The sequence below is a fragment of the Sciurus carolinensis genome, chromosome 7 (assembly GCF_902686445.1).
Source record: "Sciurus carolinensis chromosome 7, mSciCar1.2, whole genome shotgun sequence".
In the NCBI taxonomy this organism is placed as follows: Eukaryota; Metazoa; Chordata; class Mammalia; order Rodentia; family Sciuridae; genus Sciurus; species Sciurus carolinensis.
The window spans coordinates 65,596,835-65,618,809 of NC_062219.1; the positions used below are offsets into that span (position 1 = coordinate 65,596,835).

The 21,975-nt window shown below is 36.5% G+C and overlaps 1 protein-coding gene across 6 annotated transcripts in view; it reads right to left on the reverse strand.

The window, feature by feature from the left end:
* Klhl32 (kelch like family member 32) overlaps nt 1–21,975 on the reverse strand; it is a 196,769-nt gene that overhangs the window by 33,227 nt on the left and 141,567 nt on the right. The window lies entirely within an intron of this gene.

Consider the following 21,975-nt stretch of genomic DNA (forward strand, 5'->3'; position numbering starts at 1 on the left):
TCGATTATATAAAGTAAGTCATATTAAACATGCTGAACTTTTGCTTTGCAATAATAAACAAATTAATGTGAAAGTGTTACTATGGTCCCTTTTTACTTTACATTTAAAAAATATATATAAAGGAGACAAACCACTGAAACCAAGGATAATTTCTGTTTAGTCAAATAATGAAAGAAATAGTGAGGCAATTTCAAAACAATGGTCCATTTCAAAATGACTTTCATGCTGTGAACCTCACCAAAGCACCATTCATTGAATTATGGGTAAGATGAGGAAAGAATCCAGGAACCTATTTAAGAGCTTGAAGACTACAGTAAGCAGAAGACTGATTCATCATTGAGGCATCATGGAACCCAAAGACCATAGTTAGCTTTGTAGCATATTTCTGTGCTTAAGACTGAAAAAGGTTATTCTTAGAACTGATGGATTTTAAAATGATGACCCTATACTGAGAAATCATAGTTCAGGGCAGGCTGAAATCCTGTTTTATCTTATTGATTCTGGCGTAGTGTTACCCCAACCACCCAATACTCTAGTATTTAATGGAGCAGAAAGTGAAGCCTGAGGTCAAAGTCCTACCTCCCACAATTTTGGTGACAAAGCCAGGAAGAGTGGAAAAGAAATTACAGATTCAGTTTGGGAGGGCTCAACAAAGACTGCTCAGGAAACAGGGTCATCAGAGGAGATTTTTCTAAACCATGTGAAACATAGCAGACAGGCATCTGCAAGAACAACAGGGGCTCTCCCATGCACCCTATCTAACTCAATTCATGTAACCCCAATGGAGAATTATTCCTTCCAAAAAGGAGTCTAAGCTGTAGCTTAATTCAACCCCTACCCATTTGTCTCACCCTCAGATCCTTGATAAGCACAATCTTTGGCCCCTAGTTGCCTATAAATATTTGCTGCATAAATGAAAAATTCTTTACAACTGTTCTTAGGCTATTTCCATTTTTCTTGAACAAACAATATCAATTCCTTTATTCCTTTATATGTTTATTTATTTATCTTCCACAGACTTCAGTGTCCTATTTTATTATCTCATCTTTAGGGCTCTGCTATAAGGCCTTTATAAGCTCTCAGAATTCCACAATGCAGCACACAGTGCTCTAAACTTACATATATATAAGCCCTTGTTTTCCTCCCTTACAAGCCTGGTGCTGGCTGCTTCTATTTGAGATTCTTGACAATGCAAAAAACACTAGTCTTTTAAGCTTAAAAATAAGTAATAAAAATTTCAGGCAAGAAGAAACTTTAGAATTCATTTTGTTCAAGCTTCTCAATTTTACAGCTGGAGATCAAATCCAGACGAGTTAACTGAACCCAAGTCATGCAACTAATTAGCAGAAAAGCTGCAACCAGAAATCCAGTCATTAAATTCTATAATCTATTTTCTATTATATCAACCTTGTCATTATTTTTCCATCAATAATTATTTTAAGATAGAATCCAGATAAATGCACTCAAGTTCAAATACGACTTACATATTCTCTAAATTAGAAACAGAGAATCCATTTTAAAGTAAGTACACTTTGCTTCCAGATAGGTACCATATATTAATAGGACTAATTAAAGAGTTCATATTTAAAGAACAAGCATTTCAGGGGAAAGGACATGTTTTGAGTCTTGAATTATTGTTTCACTTTTTTTTTTTTTTTTGGTAGCCCAGGGGATTGGACCCAGGGTCACTCTACCACTGGGCTATGTCCCCCAGCGTCCACCCCCTTTTAATTTTTATGTTCAGACAGGGTCTTGTTTAGTTTCTGAGGCTGGCCTTCACCTTTTGATCCTCCTGCCTCAGTCTCCTGAGTCACTGGGATTAGAGGCACCCCTCACTATACCTGGCTATGTTTTGAAATCTAAAATCCCTGATCCTTTTAAAGAAGTAGATATTTTGAAGTCCAACTCTGCTTATATATGTCTCTACATATGTGTACTATAAAACATGACCCCAAAACAATAAGAAATGTGACTTACAGATTCCTAGAAAATGTATTAATTATGAAGTCATCCCAAATCCCAGAACACACATCAATATACTCTTCCATGAAAGTATCTTTATACCTTGCAAATACATAACACAAGTGCCCTTAAAAAACACTTGTCATCAGATAAGTTATCAAATCTTTTAAAGCAACGATAACAAAAGGTAAAGCTCTAATGACATCATCTAAAATTATTTCTTTGTCTACAAATATTCTTTTTTACACTGAAAAGGATGTTCTTATCATGGAACTCATCAGCCAGAGCTGAGTAAGCAATGACTGGTATTTTTTCATAGCCTTATTCTGCCCTGTTGGCCAGGGGCACCTATTATTATTCTCTAGTCTAAAACTTGGTTGTAGACAGCTTTGCTGAAGTGCAGACTGAGCTTTCCTTTTGTAGAAACCCATGCTGTGAAGGCACAAGTGTCCATGTCCTTGCCAGTCTTGATGTCCCATTCAGATAAACCAGGGCACCTGTCTCCCCTCACTGTCCAAAAGGCAGCATAAATCTCAGACTTGTGCAGTTTCAGAAAGGGACAAAGGAAGGGCACAGGAGCAAATCAACAACTCACTCACTCTGAACCTCCACCAAAATGCTGGGCATGTTTAATAGCACCTGGGTAACAAGGAGTGGGAATCAGGGCAGCATGTTCTAAAAGAATGAATAATACTGCATAGATGTAAGTTTTCCTGTCTAAATGGACTATCTTCTCACCCATGTCCTCAAAGGGGAGTTCAGTGATTGTTATGAAGTATAATATTTTTCATACTATTTTAAAATGCCTTGAATTCTAAAAAACCTAAAACTTTAACATGATACCCTTTTAATATGAATAGTTTCTTTAGATTAAAAATATGGAAAGTTTCCCTAATGCAAATGAGCAGGTGTTGAGATTTGCCATGCTATATTGCACAGAAGCTCATCTCTTTAATGTGAGTCAAGTAAGGTTTGATATATTAAAGTAGAATAATGACTGCCACAGAAAAGAAAGCTTATATTAATAAATAAATGTGCAAAATCTTAGAGTCACATTCTTTCCTTTAAGACCAAATGAAAAACTTCAGTTCAAAAAGATAGCATTCCCATAAATCCAAAAGCACCAGAAACTAGGGATTCAGGATCAGAGCATTTTCCTCTACCAGAACAATGAAAATGTTACCATAGAGGAATATTAAAAATTATAACAGTGCTCACTTGAGTGCTATAATTAAAATTGTGTCAACATTTTGCTTGTAAAACAGATTTTCAATGGAGGTTGCACATTAACCATTATAGCTGACTACAGACATGTAACACATAGGCTATTTTTTCCTCTAAGAAATGTATTTCAGTGAAATCAGATCTGATGAGGCTCCAGATCATATACTGTCAGGGAAAAAAAAAAACCTGACAGATTTTAAAAAGAATATTCAGCTTAGCAGATGTGATAATAAAACATATTCTTTCATTGTTCATTTAAAATTGTATGAAGTTGGGAGATTGATAGCATTCTTATTTTCACCTTTTGTATAAAGTTGTGCTCTAATAATCATTTTTATAATACTTCATGGATCCAAAAGCAAAAGCCCTTGATACTAAGTGTATCTTTTACCCATATGAGGATAATTTATAGACACAGAACTAGAAAACTCACAATGCAAACTACCCTAAGGTCTACCATGTTTAAGTTCCAGATAATTAATTGGGCAAATAAAAAGTGACCTGAGTTTTTCTTTGGTTCAGCCTCACAACACAAGAGGATTTTTTTAAAAAAGTTGTGTAGCATGATGAAGAGCAAATAAAGATAGGAAAAGAGGTAAGGAGAAATAGGAAAAGAAGAAGACAAATTATCATTTTTTGCTAATTATATGATGCTATAAGTTGCAAAAAAAAAAAGAAACTCCATCAGAAGACTTCTAGAGCTCATAAACAAATTCAACACAAGATCGACTAAATTAATAAGATCCTAAATTGATACCTTTCTTATATTCAAATAATGAATGCATTGAGAAAGAAATCAGGAAAACTATCCCATTCATAATAACCTCAAAAAATAAAATACATTAATTGGGAATAAATCTAAGCAAGGAGGTGAAAGACCTCTAAAATGAAAACTACACAACCCTAAATTTACAAAGAAATTAAAGAACACCTTAGAAGATGGAAAGACCTTCCATGTAATGGCCATACTACCCAAAGTGATATACAGATTCAATTCAATTCCCAACACAATGTCAATAACTTCTTCACAGAATGAGAAAAATCAGTTCTAAATTGCTTGGGGAAGATAATAGATCCAGAATAGTCAAAGTAATCCTGAGCCAGAAGACTGATGCTTGAAGTATCACCAATACCTGATCTCAAATTATACTACAGAGCTATAGTAACAAAACCAGCATGGAACTGGCATCAAAGCAGACATGAAGACTAATGGAATAGAATAGAAAAGAATACACAGAGACAAACCCACAAAGTTACAGTCAACTGATATTCAACAAAGGTGCTCAAAAATATATGTTGCTGAAAAGAGCCTTTTTAACAAATGGTACTAGGAAAACTGGTAGTCATATGTAGAAGAATGAAACTAGATTCCTATCTCTCATTCATCACAAAAGGCAAATCTAACTGGATCAAAGACCTAGGAATTAGACCAGAAACTTTGCAAGTGCTAGAAGAAAATAGTGTCAACACTCCAACATATTGGTGCAGGCACTGACTTCCTTAACGAGACTCCTAAAGCACAAGAAATAAAACCAAGACTCAATAAGTGGGACAGCATCTTTAAAAGCTTCTGCACAGCAAAGGAAACAATCAAGAGCATACAAAATGGCACAAGATCTTCACCAGCTGATCCTCTTATAGGAATTAATATCTAGAATATGTAGATATCAAAAAACTTAACACCAAAAAACCAAACAACTTAATCAAAACATGAGAAAAAGAGTTAAACAGACACTTTTCAAAAGAAGAAATACAAATAACCAACAGATATATTTCTTAAAATGTTCAACATTCCTGAAAATCAAGGAATGCAAATCAAAAGTACATTGAAATTTCATCTCACTCCAGTGAGAATGGCAATCATCAAGAACACAAACAATAATAAATGCTGGTGAGGATGTTGGGGAAAAAGGTACAGTCATGAATTGTTGGTCGGACTGCCAATTAATACAACCACTCTGGAAAACAGTATGGAGATTTCTCAAAAGATTAGGAAGAGACCCCAGCTACCCCACTCCTCTGTATATATCCCAAAGAAATAAAAATCAGCATACTATAATGATATAGCCACATCAGTGTTACAGTAGCTCAATTCACAATAGCCAAGTTATGCAACCAGCCCAGGTACCTGTCAACGGAGAATGGAGAAAAAAAATGTATATGTATATACACAACAGAGTTTCACACAGCCAAAAAGAATGAAATTATGGCATTTGCTGGTAAATGGTCAGAACAGTAGAACATGCCAAATAAAATAAGCCAGACTCAGAAAGTCATGGGTCAAATGTTTGTCTCACATGCAGAAACACATCAAAGTAAGGGAAACAAAGTGTGGGGGCAGGGCCAGGGACAGATCCCTTGAAGATAGAGGGGAGATCAGTGGAGTAGAGGAAGGAGGTTGACAGGGAGAGAGGCGGGATGGGAAAAAGAAGGAAATGCAGAATGCAATTGACAAAATTATGCTATGTACGTATATGAATCTAACACAGTGAATTCCACTTTCATGTATATCTATAAAAAACCAACTAAAAATAAACAATAAATAAAGGAATACCAGTTTAGGAAGTGGAACAGAGGGCATGAAGAGAGGGACAAAAGAAGTAACACTGGGTCTGGGCACAGTGACACATGCATGCCTGTAATCCCAGCAACTCGGGAGGCTGTGCCAGGAGGATTGCAAGTTCACAACCAGCCTCAGCAAAAGTGAGGTGCTAAGCAACTCAGTGAGACCCTATTTCCGAATAAAAATACAAAAAAAAAAATTAGGGCTGAGGATGTTGCTCAGTGGTACAGTGCCCCTAAATTCAATCCCTAGGAAGGAAGGAAGGAAGGAAGGAAGGAAGGAAGGAAGGAAGGAAGGAAAGAAAGAGAGAGAGAAAGAAAGAGAGAGAGAGAGAGAGAGAGAGAGAGAGAGAGAGAGAGAGAGAAGGAAAGAAAGAAAGAAAGAAAGAAAGAGAAAGAAAGAAAGAAAGAAAGAAAGAAAGAAAGAAAGAGAAAGAAAGAAAGAAAGAGAAAGAAGGAAAGAAGGAAAGAAAGAAGGAAGGAAAGAAAGAAAGAAAGAAAGAAAGAAAGAAAGAGAAAGAAAGAAAGAAAAAGAAAGAAAGAAAGAAAGAAAGAAAGAAAGAAAGAAAGAAAGAAAGAAAGAAAGGAAGAAAAGAAATAACATTGAGGACTGAAATGGAACAAATTATATTCCATGCATGTATGATTATGTCAAAATGAACCCAATATTATGTATAACTACAATGCATAATAAAAACATAAAAAACAAAAACCAAGTCCACTAATCCCCTGTTTCTATCCTGTTTCTATTTGCAAATATCTGGCAAATGGAAAAGGCATGTATACTTTTTCCTTTGCCCTTAGAAGTAGTTTGATGAAAGTGGTTAAGAAGAACTGAATAAGAGAATATGGAAGAAAAGCAAACAAAATACAACAAAACAAAAAGCAACCATGCTGGTACATTGGATTCTTCTTTAAGGCTGTAATGATTAAAGAATAAAAGATCTATCCTCTCACTGAAAAAAAAAAAAAAGGTAAGGTTAGTATTCTGTAATATCCTTTTTGCCTGTGAGACCTGGCTACCAATTAGAGCTGATCTTTGAAAAACTAGGAGCAATATGAAGATATGGCTGACATTGGGACAGTCATTTGGCTTCTCATCTGTAAAATGAATGAGCTGATCAGAGAGTCTCTTCTGTCACTAGGATATATGTCAATCATGGATCCACCAAAAATATTTTAAAGAGGAATCCTCCAATATTCCTACAGGTGGAAGAGGTAACCAAAATTGCTGCATCTACTATTCAATCACAGGTTTTTATAGCAAGAATAGATTTTATAAATCTCTTTTCAAAAAACAGGGTGAGTGTTTTTGTCTATAAATCAGTACTAGGCAAAATATATGCATGTGTGCATGTGCCCACAGACTGACATGCAGAGAACTGGGTTATACCACAGTCTTTTTCTCCCTTGGAACAATTTTGATCAAATTACATTATCCAACCTAAAAGAGACCATCTCTTGTAAAAATAAAATAGTCTCAACAAAAGAGCATACATTTCAAATTTCTAAGGTGACCGCTTCAGGGTATTTTTGGTTAAAATTCCCGGAATGAGATTTCATACATAAATGCAAATATTTAGTAAACTGTTCACATAAAATTTACCTCCTGTCTTTAAATATATCATTTCACATGTAGTATATATGAAACTTTTTAGATGGTAAGAGTGTCCTACAGGACAATAAAACACAACCAATCTGTGCATGCCAATGATGCTGCAGGGCAACTTAACTCACTCTTGGTTACCTCAAATTTGACCAAAACCCATGAACAGTTATAGGAATGCACCCCATTAGGTCTCTGAGCCAAAAGACAATACTCATCCACCTAATGATCAACAGTTAAGATTGCTTCAGAACATTACCTGCTGCCCTGTGATGACATGAGACTTCTAAAGAAGCTAGTGTCTATATACTTATATAACATGTCCTGCTGGATGCTGAATAGACTTTGCAGAGCAGCAAGACATTAAGCTTATATTGTTGGAACAACACTGGAAAATGAGAGAAAATCAATTTGGCCAACAGAAAAAAAAAAAAAAAAAAAAAAAAAACCTTCTCTATCCTATTGACGAACAGGACTAGAGTGCCCTATGTGGGTCACACCATTTCACATTATTTCCCAACTACTGCATGAAACAAGGACACATTATCAAGTCAGCTGAAATGACCAGAGATATCCTGATGCTTTTTCTACAACTAATTGGCACATACCCATTGAAGTGAATATGATACCATGAAAAGGAGGCAGAACTTGAGGTCAAAAGACCTGTTTCTGTAACAATGTATTTGTGCATTTAGGAAAAACACCAATACACTGAGACTTAGTTTCATCATCTGTAAAACAAGGATGACATTTCCTGCATTATAGAGTTCTACAGAAAACTGAGGGAGGGAACATGTGAAAGTAGTTGGTAAATTATGATATTTAGACAAAATACAGAATTAAGATGCTAAAAATGTGCCATGAAGAGATGGAGCTATTCCTCAATTCAATTATCTTTTTAAATTCATGATAAAATCATGATATTCAGACTATTTTGTATAACACAATATCATGCAATATGGACATAAATTTTGAGATTGCTAACGATTATAAGAAACTAGCTACACAGCATTAAATACTTCACATGTTGTAAAGTGACAAATTATAATGGCACGACAAATTATGAACTAGAATCTATTTTCACGTAAGTAAATTCAGGGCTTCTAACCTGTAATTCAAGTTCTATGGCTTTGTTAAATTCCAAATCTTCCAAGTGAAAGAAGTATGAAATAGGAGGGGTAAAGGGGCCTTAAATTTAGTCATTTCTGCATAATACTCAGCATATATTTACTTTCTTTACTTGGCTTAGCCTCCCATTGAAATACTTGAGTTTGTATCCATATGAGTACCCTCAAATCTCAACTCAATAAACTTGGTGGTAAGGAAAAATATATATGAACTAGCCCTCCAACTTGAGAAAACTAAAATAATGATTGATTATCTCAGGTCAATGACTTATCTTATTCCTCTGTGGAAAACATATATAACCATGAATCTTTTCTTTAGTGTTTTCATTCATTCATTTCTCAAATTCTTGAGGGAGTGTCATTATGTGCCAGAACTTACTTGGCAAAAAAGAAGATTCTAATCAGTACACATATATGCACTCTTATTTGCCATTCAATTCCAAGCTCTAGTAATACTATAAAACTCAAGGCTCAATCTTGAGCTTAAGTATTTTGATGTGTCCCTGTAAAATATTCTCATGGAATGTGGAATTGGGGGAAAATCCTACAAGTTTTGAAGATTCAGTTTCTTTTGGCAGAGATTTAGACACATGCAAGACCCATCTTTCCCCTTTGTCATTTCATTGTTTTAAATGATGCTGGCACATGTATAAATTTTATGGTTTAAAAAACCTGTTTAATTTGTAAACATGCCCTAGAGCACCCTGAGAGCATCAAGCCTTTGAATATTTCTCTGTGAATTGATTCCTGAATAATGAGCCAATAGCAGGTTCATTGTCACATGTGCTCCCCCCCTAAATTAAACCTTTAATTATATGACCAAATGGACCTCAAAGGCTCAAGCAGCTGCCCCAGATCACTGACACAGAGATAGTCAAATTCTTCTAATAAGTGGTACTATGATGAATTCAGGTGCCTGTGAAGTATTTAACCTTCATTTAAGGGTTTAAGGCTGGCAGCCTCCAAATAAAAAGAAAATATCCTCAGAGGTCACTTCAAATATTAATTGAGAAGTAGGAAGCACAGAGATTGGAGTGGGGGGGCCCAGTAAGTGAAGTACCAGACTGAACACTGTCAGTGCCAGACTCCACTATTAAGGGGATGGAACATGGAACAGGCACCATGCCAGCTGCAGGAAGGGCTGGGGAGTGAAGCCAGGGCCTATCCTGTTGGTGGGGTGGAAAGGGGTGCTACCCAATGGTCACCATCACCATGGGATTTTCAGTCTGCCTATTGATATTTAAAGAGCATATTTCACATTGTATTCTCTATTCCCACTTTGTCACAGTATACAAAACTTGGGAAAAAGAATTCGCTATTCCCACCTTTCAACATCTTTGAATAGAGAACAAAAAATAATATCTTTATCCAAGACGACACACTTTTCATCACAATTATCATGGTTTTCCCCAAATAAAAATTCCAGATAATTCTTTGGGCAATATATGGTTGGTCACATAGGGTTGGAGATACAGCTCCATGATGGAGTGCTTGTCTAGCAGGTGCTACGGCCCTGGGTTTAATTCTTAGCACTTAAAAAGAAGGAGAAGAAAAAGAATAAAAGAAAGAAAAAGCAGCAACAAAATCGGCTGGAGTGTGAGAGGATCATTAAAAAGTAAATGTCAGATGTGTCTCAAAACAGGAATCAAGCACATAAGAATCAAAGTAGCAGAGAGAACGAGAAAGGGGATTTTGTGGGTAGAAGCGCCCAGGCTGCAGCCTTCATGCAAGGAGATGGTCCTGAGGGAGAGAATTAGTGGACTGATATGATCAGAAGAGGGAAGAGGGGATTGCAATGGATAAAGGAACAGAAGATAGTGGTTATTCAAAACCTAGTCTGTAAGAGAGGTGAGAAAAGGACTTGTTTTAGTTTCAGTGGAGAATTCATAAGTGTGTGAATGAGAGAACCCCAGGGAAAATCACAGGTCAGAGACATTCTCCATAGGGTTGGCAAGAAGAGCAAGGGAACTTTGAAGGTGGAGACTAAGAGGAAAAAAAAAAACCGCGCCCAATAACCAGATCCAGTCCTCGAAGTAGAGTAACTGCCAGCACAAGCCAGGCAACGAAGCGCCAGACGCTTGGTAGGACCTTCTGAGGTGATGGAGGTGAGGCACAGCATTGGCAGGCAGAGTCAGTGTGAGAGACCAGCAATAGGTGTGTCATGGAGGGCTTGGGAGGACACAGGAAAAGTCTTCTACTTTGGGAGATGAGTTTTCCACACTTCTATACAAGGAATACACAAGTTAGGGTGGTAGGGATTAGAATCCAGTCAGGCTTAGACTAACCCTGATTTGAAATCATGAGTCAAATTTCCTCTAAGAGGAAATGGCCTTCGCTTGAGTCCCATTAGTTTGTTAACGTAGTGGACCTATAAAATCGGTCATTGTCACAGATATCACAAGGTAATAGTAAAATGAAACCTCACATTACTTTCTAAATAACCCCCCAAAATTGATTGATATGATTGACACATTTCTCTTTTTATTTTCCATTGCTAAAAAAAAAAGACAAAACTAATCAATAATTTTATGAAGCATTCCTGAGGGTTATTTTATCCATAAGCTAAACAAACAAACAAAAAATTCTTCGTGGTTTAGTGTGGTAAAGAATCTGGTGAGACCATTGCTAGTCTCATTTCTTTTTAAATAAACATTTGCAACAAGCCCTTTTGCTTAAATGAGGGTGGCATTAAAACAGTAACTGGATTCAATGGCTTGATTCACTTTTGGAGCCTCTTCAGGTGAGACTGAATTATCACCTAATGCTGTTCTTCACTATTCAAAAACAAATAGCTTTATAAAAAAATGCAATTAATAAATAATGTGAAAATGGAACACTCAAAGTAAAACTGTAATCATTATAATACTGTCATTTTAACATCTATAGACTTAATTGTTTTACAATTGACACATGAGAAAAAAACGTTCAAGGTTAAGCAAAAATATGCTGCTGAGTTGGGGAAAAAAAAATGAAGAAAGCACAAACAAAAGCAGAACAATGATTCTAGCTCTCAGATGCCTAACATGAGACCACTCTGCACAGCTTGGACACAAAAATAAGGGTTTTCCTTTATTTTTTTTTTTCTTTTCCTCTTTTTCTTTTTAAAAGGTATGTATAAAAGAACTATAAAACTCATTACAATATGAGCTACACATAGTAAATACCAGCATTATTAGATGCCTGCATCGTTTTTATTCTATACTTCAAACAGCTACAGGATTAGGCTCTGGATTTATACAAATTGAAATTTGCAAGTTTTAATAACCTTAGTACTTCTACAGACAAATATCTGTCTCCCTACTTCAACCCCTCCCCTAGGCTTCCAAAGGAAGGAAAAGAAATAAGATACTGTGCTTAGAAGCAGGAATTTGACAAACTTGTGAGATAGGTTAGTGAGAGAAATGGAAGGAGAATGGAGCCTTCAGTTCCATCCATGTGCCCATTTTGAACTTGCTCCATTTGCTGGTTGGTGTAAGAAACAGTGCAGACTGTGTGAGCTGCTGCATTAGCAAACTGGCCAGAGCATCCCTGTTGCTTCTACTTCCCTACTGCACAATCAGAATGGAAACATTTGCTCTATTGGAAGGCAGTGATAAGGATGGATTTTTAAAGTTTCCATTTTTAAGTGAAAATGAAAGAAAAATGCTCTTCTAGATGTGTTGTGCCTTTGAGCTCCATTTGAAAAAAGAAAAAAAAAAAAAAGGCAGAGAAAGCTGCTGTGAAGGTCACCGAGTGAAAGAACTTCCTCAGGGCACAGAATAAATTAAATCCCAAGGAAAAAATAAAATGTGATTTCCAGAGTGTGAGGCACAAACTCCAAATGACAATGATTGACAGCCAAACTATATCCGTGCAATATCCAAGACTGCACGTTCTCATTTACCTCAGTGTAGCCAGCAAGCGCCCATTAAACATCCGTCTGATGCCCAAATTAACCTTCTTGGCAAACTGAAAGAGGCACAAACTATCATAATCAACCTTTCATTATCACAGCAGCCTCTAGTTAAAGGGTCAGAATAATTGTGCCATCAGAGCCTTGATTGTTTTCAATCAACAGACGGCTGGAGTGACAGCTCGGTGATGGAGGAGTCTGATGAAACCGCACCAGGCCTAATCAGAGCAGATGAAAGGAAGGCATGATTGGTGCAAATGAACAGTCGTGCCTCTCCTTTTCATTTACAATCTGAAATTACTCTTAAATTTGTGGGGCTTTTTTCCCTCCCTTATGAGCACCACTGAAAGAATGTTTGACTTATTATGAGTTCTGACAGTGCAGAGTTATAAAACACAGGTAGGGTTATCAGCTGAGGCTTTAAGTGGGTATTCAGCATAATTCTAACAAATTCACTCTTGAAAAGCACAAAATGACTAAAAAGGCTTCCAATGACCTAACCTCTCAGTGCTGTTTGATTAGCAGGCCCATTTATTCTGCTGGCATTCTAAATGATGAGAAGATAAAACCGAGGACAGGAATCCTTGTAAATGTTTTCTCTCAACCGCACTGCTCAGTTCACTTTAGTATTAGTTCTTCTGCCCCAAATCCTTACTCTTCTCCAAGAATAGCAAGTACATCAAGAGCTCAAAAGAGTTCATTGATCAGAGGGAACTGTTTTTGGTTAAGAACCTGAAGCCACACTGGGAAACCCAATAGTAGGGAAGAGACTGGAACCCACCAACCCAATGCCTTTATCAAAAATAAAGGATTCAGGGGGCGAAGGAATGAAAATTCTGCAATAGGGCAGGTTAAATTTGGTATAAAAAGGTTTTAGATAAAATTGAAATGATATAATGGCACAATGGTACATTTACATAGTTGTTTTTGTTAACAAACCGTAGACATTAAAATCCTTAAAATATTGGAATAGATGCTTGCAGAAATAAAAAAAAAAACCCTCTAATTTCTATTTTCATCTTTAATCTTGAGATCAAATAGTCAATCATGGGAATGTTATGATTTAGAACAGTACTACAAAACAAAGGAAAGCTTTTCAGCTGCAAAGATTCATATTCATATGCATCGTGTGTGTGTGTATGTGTAGACTTTGGGGATTTTGGCCTTGCCTGATTTCAACATTTGGGATTATGGTGCTCCAGATCATGTCCTTTTGGACTTTGAGCAGCATCACTGTAAAACAGTAGAGGGTGGCTTCTGTCTCAGGACTTAGAGTAGTTTTTTTAATCACAAAATTTAGGCCAATTTATTTGCTAATAGTGTATTGGAATTATGAGACAAGGGTATGTAGTTAACAAAGCAAGAGAAATGTTATTTAAAAAATAGCCTTGAATTTTCCATGTAATAGTTAGCAAAATTTGTTTCCTAAGAGCTACCCCTCATTTATGGGTCAATTATTCACTACAAATGTACAAAACCTAGAATGTATAAAATTCACAGTTCTGCCTACATGCAGATAGGCTTCAAGCAAAATGTTGCCAAGATCTGTCTTATGACTTTCTATAATATCTCAAAGTTTAGTTTTGTTTTCAAGACAATTTTCAAAGGAAGACATCTGGCAAATGGTTCAAACACATGTATTTTCCAAATCCGTCCTTGCTTTCTCCCACTTTCTCAAATGCCCAACTTCTCTGGCAGTTTGCTTTACTTCTAGTGTGCTCACAGGCACCTCCAGCAAGCTTTATCAATGACACACACTCCATCATCTCCTGAGGAGTTAGTTCTTGCAGTGTGAGGTTAGTTTGTTAAGGCATGAATTCCTTCTGCCTAGAAGGCAGTTTGTGTCTAGGTCAAATGGGGTGGCTTCAGGATCCTGACTGCATATAAGGTTTAAAACAGGATTTCCTGGCTTGTTCACAAAATATAAAGATGAAAGGAAGGCTGATTTGAGTGAATTCCTATTCTAGCCCTCAGAATCCTACGGGTGTGGGATTTATCATTCCAAAACACTCCATAGGCCCCTCTACATTGCCTAAATCTTACATGAGAAGAACAAAATTATTCTTTGGGGGATCTGGAAAACCTGATGAGTCAATCCCTTTGTTTATTTTGTTATTTACCTTTTATTAGATTTATATGGGGCTTCATTCCAAAGAGTATGTAGTTCCAGCAGAGGGCAGAAAAAGGAACCCTTACCGACATCAGATCCAATGTCAATCTCACAGTCAAAAGAGAGGGATGCCTAAGTGTATTTGCCTCTTCACTAAGCATCATCCTTTCTGGATGGAGAGTTTTAGTTTTACTTTTAGCTGTGAGTAATTTCCCATTGTGATTGGCTGACTTATAGTCAATTTAGTATAATTAATGCCAAATTACATTGTAATTCACATAGAATTACAAATTAAAAGCTATATCAAGAGCAAATGAATTAATCAAAATTAATGATATTATGCTCACTTGTTTTAAAGTGTTAATAAGATAGGTCTTCCTAAAACGTTTAAACTTTAGCATACCATCCATCACTCCTTTAATTACCTGATTTCCTTGTGTGGCCAGAAGAGATAGAGTGTGGGCATTTCTCATCAACAAGAAGACACACAAAGAAGATACATCCATTCAGCTCAGCATGCAAGGCTTATTTTAGTTTCTGTCCTTAAAGCATAGGCAATACATGTGCCACTTACCAATACTGATGAAATATTTTCTATAAACCAAGGGAACAATACTAGAAATCTTGGATGTCTACTTTTAACACCTGTCGACATCTCTTTTTCCCCCTCTCCAAAAGGATTCATTTTCCTGATCAAGCTTTCTCTACCAGAGAATCAGAAACCACTTGAGTACTTCCAAGGGCCACTCAAAATAACACACAGAAGGTGGTTGGACTGGGAGCAGACCATTGCCATCAACTATGCATGATGGGCACAAAAGAAGTCTAAGAATTAAAGTTAACTATGAATGGTGCCCCCAGTTATTATCTTAAAATAGTCACTTTTCAAGGTATGTCCAGTCCAGATGTTCTTCATTTTTACTTGTAGCAAAAGTCTTGAAGCAGAGGTAGAGAAGCAGTGCATAGGGATATTAGTGTTCAACATAAATGCTGATGCTTCTCTAGACATGTCTTTTGAATATAAATAATTCTAGGGTCTCTGGGCCACTCCACAGGGAAATTTAGATCTCTTTTAATATGCCTGGAATAGAAATCCACTGTGGTCTGACACAGCCAACCAGCATGAACACCATGTCCTCTCAATTGGCCTGATATTGCAGGACACAGGCCCACAACTTAATTTATGTAGGAAAGAGACTAACATTTATCAATGTCAATAAATTAATATTTTTCTCCCTTTGTCTTAAACCCCATATCTAAGCCATCACCCAACTGTCAATTTCTGCAGCATAAATTTCTAAGTTTTCAATATATTGGGCATAAAATGAAGACATAATGATTAATAATTTCCATTCCTTCCAAGCAATTTCTAGTCCCAGATAGGGATAACAACCTGCAGACTCTCCCACAGTCTGTATCACTGCAGCATAAATAATGGTGCTCCAGGTTCTCTTTTATACTGATTTAAATCTCTTGATAGGATTTAAAAGTGATCCCCCCTTATCACTTTCCTGTTTTACACTTTACCACCTTGTACTTGGAAGGAATGAATGGTGGTTTCCTCCCTCTACTAGAATTCTCTATCCATTCTTCTTCATCAACCCATCTAGAGCCCAAATCTTCTGAGCTGTGATCAAAAACAGACCCTTAGCAATACTTTCCTGTACTACTTTTATTGAAGTCATTTTGCAGTTTCCCACAAAGTTGACAACAGGTGAGAATGAAAACTAATAATTTATTAGGAGATGTCTATGGCTGACCCATTCATTACAGAGTGAGATATAAAAACCTCTGACTTCAAAGATGTATAAGGTACTTTGAGGTTCTGATTTTTTAGAGAGTTGGTATATTTCAAGGGAATACCAGTGAGACCTCCATTGACACCTATACCACCAAGTGAATCATGCAAGCCTCTGAGCCTCTACAAGCTTTGGTTTTCTCATGAGTCGAAATTTGGATAAAACTTGCCTCATCAGTCTTAATGAAGCTGAGGAGAGATGCCAGTGAAATATGTGTAAAAATGCTTTAAAATATGAAGCTCTCTAGGTTTGAAAAGAATTATTATTGTTGTTATTATTGATAGACTTCTGTGCCTAGCCTCAGGGTTTCTACCTCATATATAGCTTATGGTTGGGTTTTATTTTTAAATCCCTGATAACCCAGGTAGCAGCAATATTACTGCAGGCTACCAATGCATAAGTAATATTCTCCAGTCATCTTTTTCTTTCTCACAGCAGCAACAACAAAAATATCAGTCTGGAAACAACATGAATCACAATGAAAATTAGAAGCAGAGAACATAAATATGTCATATCTCATAAATCACCTTGTTCTGTTGTGCTCATTCTTTAAAAAAAAAAAAAAGAAAAAGAAAAAGAAAAAGAAACTATTAACTCATGGGAACGGCAGCACCTGAATACAAGTTGGGTCTCCTGTAATTTCTGATAATCACTGCCCTCACAGCTACTTGACAACGCTCAGCTCTAGTGCTGAGGATTAGCTGGAGCAAAGTCCCTCTGAAATGAACGTGTCATGTGTCTCACAAAGGCACACAGCCCAGACAAACAGCAGCAAAGCCACTATTCAAGCTACTTGGGATGAATCCTCACAGAGGAATTAGCTGCATGTAGATCAGGGGGAAGGACTAAATACACACTCTGGCAGTTTCCAGCGCCAAGCCCCAAAATAGCAGTGTTACTCACTGTCCAGCTGGGGGCCCTTAGAAGATCAAACACCCTCTGGGCAGCACTATTTGGGATGCAAGGCAGCCACTGTTTATTCTCTTCACTAACATCTACTGAGAAGAAAATGGAGATTTCCTCATTCACATTTGTGGAAAAGACTACGTAGCTGGGAGGAACTATAGAAGTTTCAGGAAGAAAATTGAGAAATGGGACAAATGTGATTACTTTAAGAAATAGTAAATCTTAAAAAAAGCCCAAAACATAGAATGAGATATCATGAGGATGCCCTGAAAGTGCCTATCTGGAAAAAAATACAGTAATGGTACTACAATACATGTATGAAACAGGATTGAGGAAGGATGGGAACATAATGAAAGATTACAATTTTGTTTGAGGATAAGAGTTCCCAGGCACAATACTTCACACCATTTTTAGTTATTAAAGTCCATGTATTTAAAATGTGAACATTAGCCAAGCACAGTAGCGCACGTTATCCCAAATATCCAGGAGGGTGAGACAAGAGGATGGCAAGTTCCAGGTCAACCTCAGCAACTTATTGAGACTCTGTCTCAAAATAAAAAAAGAAAACAATTGGTGAGGGGGTGTAGTTCAGTGGTAAAGCACCTCTGGGTTCAATCTTCAGTACCATAATAAATAAATAAATGAATACATACATAAGAACACTATTCATAGAATTTTTTATTAAATAATTGCCATAATCTGATTATCTTTCACATGGACCATACCACATGAATTGACAGAAGTTTGCAACTATTTAAAGGGTGTGCACATAAGACTTAACAATGAATTGTTATCTCAATTTCTGGGCTTGTATCATTAGGGAAAAAAAGCAATAATAAATGCAGAAGCATTCTCAAAACTGGGATGTGGTATTGAATTTAGAAGTATAGTATCGTTTGACATAGAGCATTGCTTGAAGAACTTGCTTCTCCTAGGCCAGAGGTACATGTGGGTTAGTTTATCATCAAGAGATAAAAGATGAGAGTTAAATACATCCCTGGTGTCCTCTACTTTCCAACTACACAGGGATAGTAGCTTTTGGTTTGGGTTCACCTACTGGGACTCCTTTTGAGGAAAATGACTGAATGAAAGCATAATGGGGTTGATTTTGTGGGGTAGATAAAACCCAGCAGGAGCTTGTAACAAACCAACAAACAAACAATACTGATTTTGAGATTGTTGACCACTCTAAACAATTATGTGTCTAGAGATATAAAATGAAGATATTATTAGCAATATAATTTATGGCAGCTAATTTCCAACAAAAATATAAGGAAAAATGTAGTGTTTCAAAGGTCAAACTCATTTTATATACCACTTTTCCTAGAATAAATACAGCCTTATGTAGAATAGCAGGGTGTTTTACTACCCATTCAATACACTGTAATATGAAAACTCTACATTATTGTTTTTATTTATTATTTATGGAGAGCAAGGGAATAATATGGTAGTGTACAACATAAACACTATGGGTTCAGCCTAAACCTCAGCAATAATCAAACATAAATGTAAACAAAGATAAATGTAAACCACCACACACACCCTAGCCCTCAAACAAATTACATGATCCCTCTTTGACATATTAAAATAGGACATAACTAGGATAAAACAGACTCTCTGCTGAGGTCTGGCCTTGTTTAACAATATACATATGACCAATGAATTGTTTATTATTATTATCCACATAAGTCCAGGTAAAGTTAGGCTCTAAATATAAATAAGAGGTACTCTCAAATCCAAGGTTAATAAAGGAAGAAAAGCATTGATAAGATCCCAAGGGTAATCAAGAAAAGTACTACTCTTACAAAATAAAAGTTCTTCCCTACTACAAGTAGGAAATAGCAAATTAATATTAATTAATTGATAAGATTCCAAGGTTAATCAAGGAAGAAAAGTACTGTTCTTACAAAAAATAAGTCCTTTCCTATTAAAAATGAGAAATAGTAAATGAATAATAATTAAAGGAAAATAAAAATGTTTCCACATTCAGAGATGAAAGTGAAATGTATCTCTCTAATTTAATCTTCAACATAAAGTTTTTTAGGGATCTAGCGTCCAACACTATGTCCAGCTGTAAGAGGAGCTCAAAAAATTTTCACTTTTATTTCCACGAACTATCCATTCCAAAATACCCTTTCGGTTTCAGCTATTTCAGAGATGAAATAACAATTCAGAGTTGTCTTAGTGTCTTAAAATCTTAAGGCTCCTTCTCCTGGAATAGGGAAAAGGGGTTAGCAAACCTGTCCTCTGCATGGTTTAGGGCAGTTAGTAGGTACCAAATAAACACTAATGGGTGGGGAGCCAACCCTTCCCCCATGTTAATTTGTCTAAGAATTTATGCTATATTCAGGCATTTTCTTTTTTCTTTTCTTTTTTTTCTTTTTTTTTTTTTGCAGTGCTGGGGATCAAACCCAGGGCCCTGTGCTTGTCAGGCATTTTCTATAAACTATACTCTCACCGAATATGGTAATCTCCTTTTAATCTGGTGAAAGAGAATCTGAGGTTGAAGAGGCAGGGGATGTACTTTCCTGAGAAGAAAACAAGTTGGGAGTGTTTCCTATGAAAATGTACACAGGTCTAATGTGTGGGAGTGGTATGGAATTATTTCATTATTTCATTCTGAGATTTTCTTTTAAATGAAGAGTTGCCATATTTTAGCATATTTATTTATTTAAAACTATTTAATTGGACTTGGTCCCCCAAGACTACAAAAAGTTCCATTCAGACTATTTTATTGACAAATTAGGATTGTATATATTCAAGATGTACAATGTGATGTTGATACACATACATATTGTGTAATGATGACCACAGCCAAATTAGTTAACAATCCCTTCCCACCCATGCTGTGTGTTAAATCTCCAGGACTAGTTCATCTCATAACTCAAAGTTTTGTACCCTTTTGCCAGCATTTCCTCATTTCTCCTATCACTCAGTTACTTAGGGCAGCATCCCAGCTCCATGTCTCAAATTATACGTTAAATCTAACACAAGATATTTAACAGAACCCTATTGAAACAAAGTTCTAAGTGACAGATAAACCCAAAAGAAAACTGGGAGATTCGCCAAGTCACAAATATGAGTGACCTCATGCCTTATTCTTCAATTCATTTTCAACTACCTCTTTCTTTGCCTTTTTTTTTTTTTTTTTTTTTTTTTGTGGTACTGGGAATTGAATTCAGAGGCACTTTACCATTGAGATACATCCCCAGTCCTTTTTAATTTTTAATTTTGAGACAGGGTCTCGCTAAATTACCAAATTGCTGACGCTGGCCTTGAATTTGCAATCCTCCTGCCTCAGCCTCCCCAAATCCTGGGATTACAAATATGTGCCACATCACCTGTCAGCCTTCTCTTTCTTTGAAACCAGTAACCAGTAACCACTCTGGGGGGAGAAATCACTGTTCTTGACACAGAAAACCCAATCGTTGAGTCAAATTGAACTGAATTAAAAGCAAACAAAAAAAACCCCAATATTTTTGGAGAGCATTTCTATGTCCTTACACATCTAAGGTGTGAATGTGGAACAAGTTGCTATGTGAAGCATTACTCTCTAAACGCAGAGTGAAGTTTACCAACAAACCAAGTAGTTTCAGGCTATGGAAAGGAGGGAAAAAAATGTGCAGGAGGTAAAAGATAAAATGGAGAAAAAGAGAAGATATAAGGCCTATTTTGGGGCATTTCACAGACTCATGGACTCACAGAATGGTTATGGGTTATTGTAGCCTGTAGCAACAAGGAAAGGGATTGGGTAAGTACTAGCAGGAAAAGGCAAAAAAAAAAAAAAGTGTTCAGTGAGGATAATTTGAAGATTCTTATGACAGGTCTTCAGAGCCAGACCTTGTGAAGTCTGATGAATAATGAAAATTAGACTTTCACCAAAAAAGGGATCATCCCAGATTACATTGTCAGCCCTGTAACTGCCACCTGGGTAAACGCGGTGGGTGTTTACTGTGCTCTCACCTAAGCTACTGGTTTCACATATTAATCAAATAGCACTACCCTTCCATCCGCTTTGCTATTACCTGTCCTACTTTGTGCCAATTTCCTTTCTCCTCCTCAACACCTCTGCCTCACTGTTCTTTTTAAGACATGGGATGGGGATTTGTCAAAGTCAATGAGCACTTTATTACAGTGAGAACGTTCTGTAATGAACAATTCAGCTATTTAATGAGATTCTGTAGATCTGTCTCCAGCCTGTCCATCAAGTTTCACTTCTATAAAGTACCCTGACACTAATCCTCTGGCATACCCAATCTTCACCCTGGGCTGAATATTAGATTCTTCCATGGTATATTGCATTACTAGTATAACCTCAGCAAAAATGATGAACTTAACTATACTTGAGGCAATATAACTGGTCTGATTTGATTTTTCTCTATTGAGTTGAGTATGAGGGAATTACTTAGTTACTAAGATAAAGCAAAAACAGTTTCTTATTGCCTGCTGAATGCCTAAATTGATAATATTTATGTGAGTCTTTTAATTCTTCCTTGAGTACCAGGTCTAAAAAATGACTATTGCCTGCAGCAGAAACCAGTTTTGAAAATTCTACATTATAACATTAGTAACTTTTAGAGAGACAATTATGATAACTCTTAAGTGGATAGTATGGAATTTTCTTGACACTCAGACATCTGCACATTTCCATGTCGATTGCTGGCAGAGCTTCTCTTATTCTCTACAATAAGAGATAGATGCCACAAGAATGGTTGGACTCAGATCTCAATTCAGTTAGGAAAAATTAAACACAGAATTTTTCCTCAGTCTTTCTTTTTCCCTTGGGA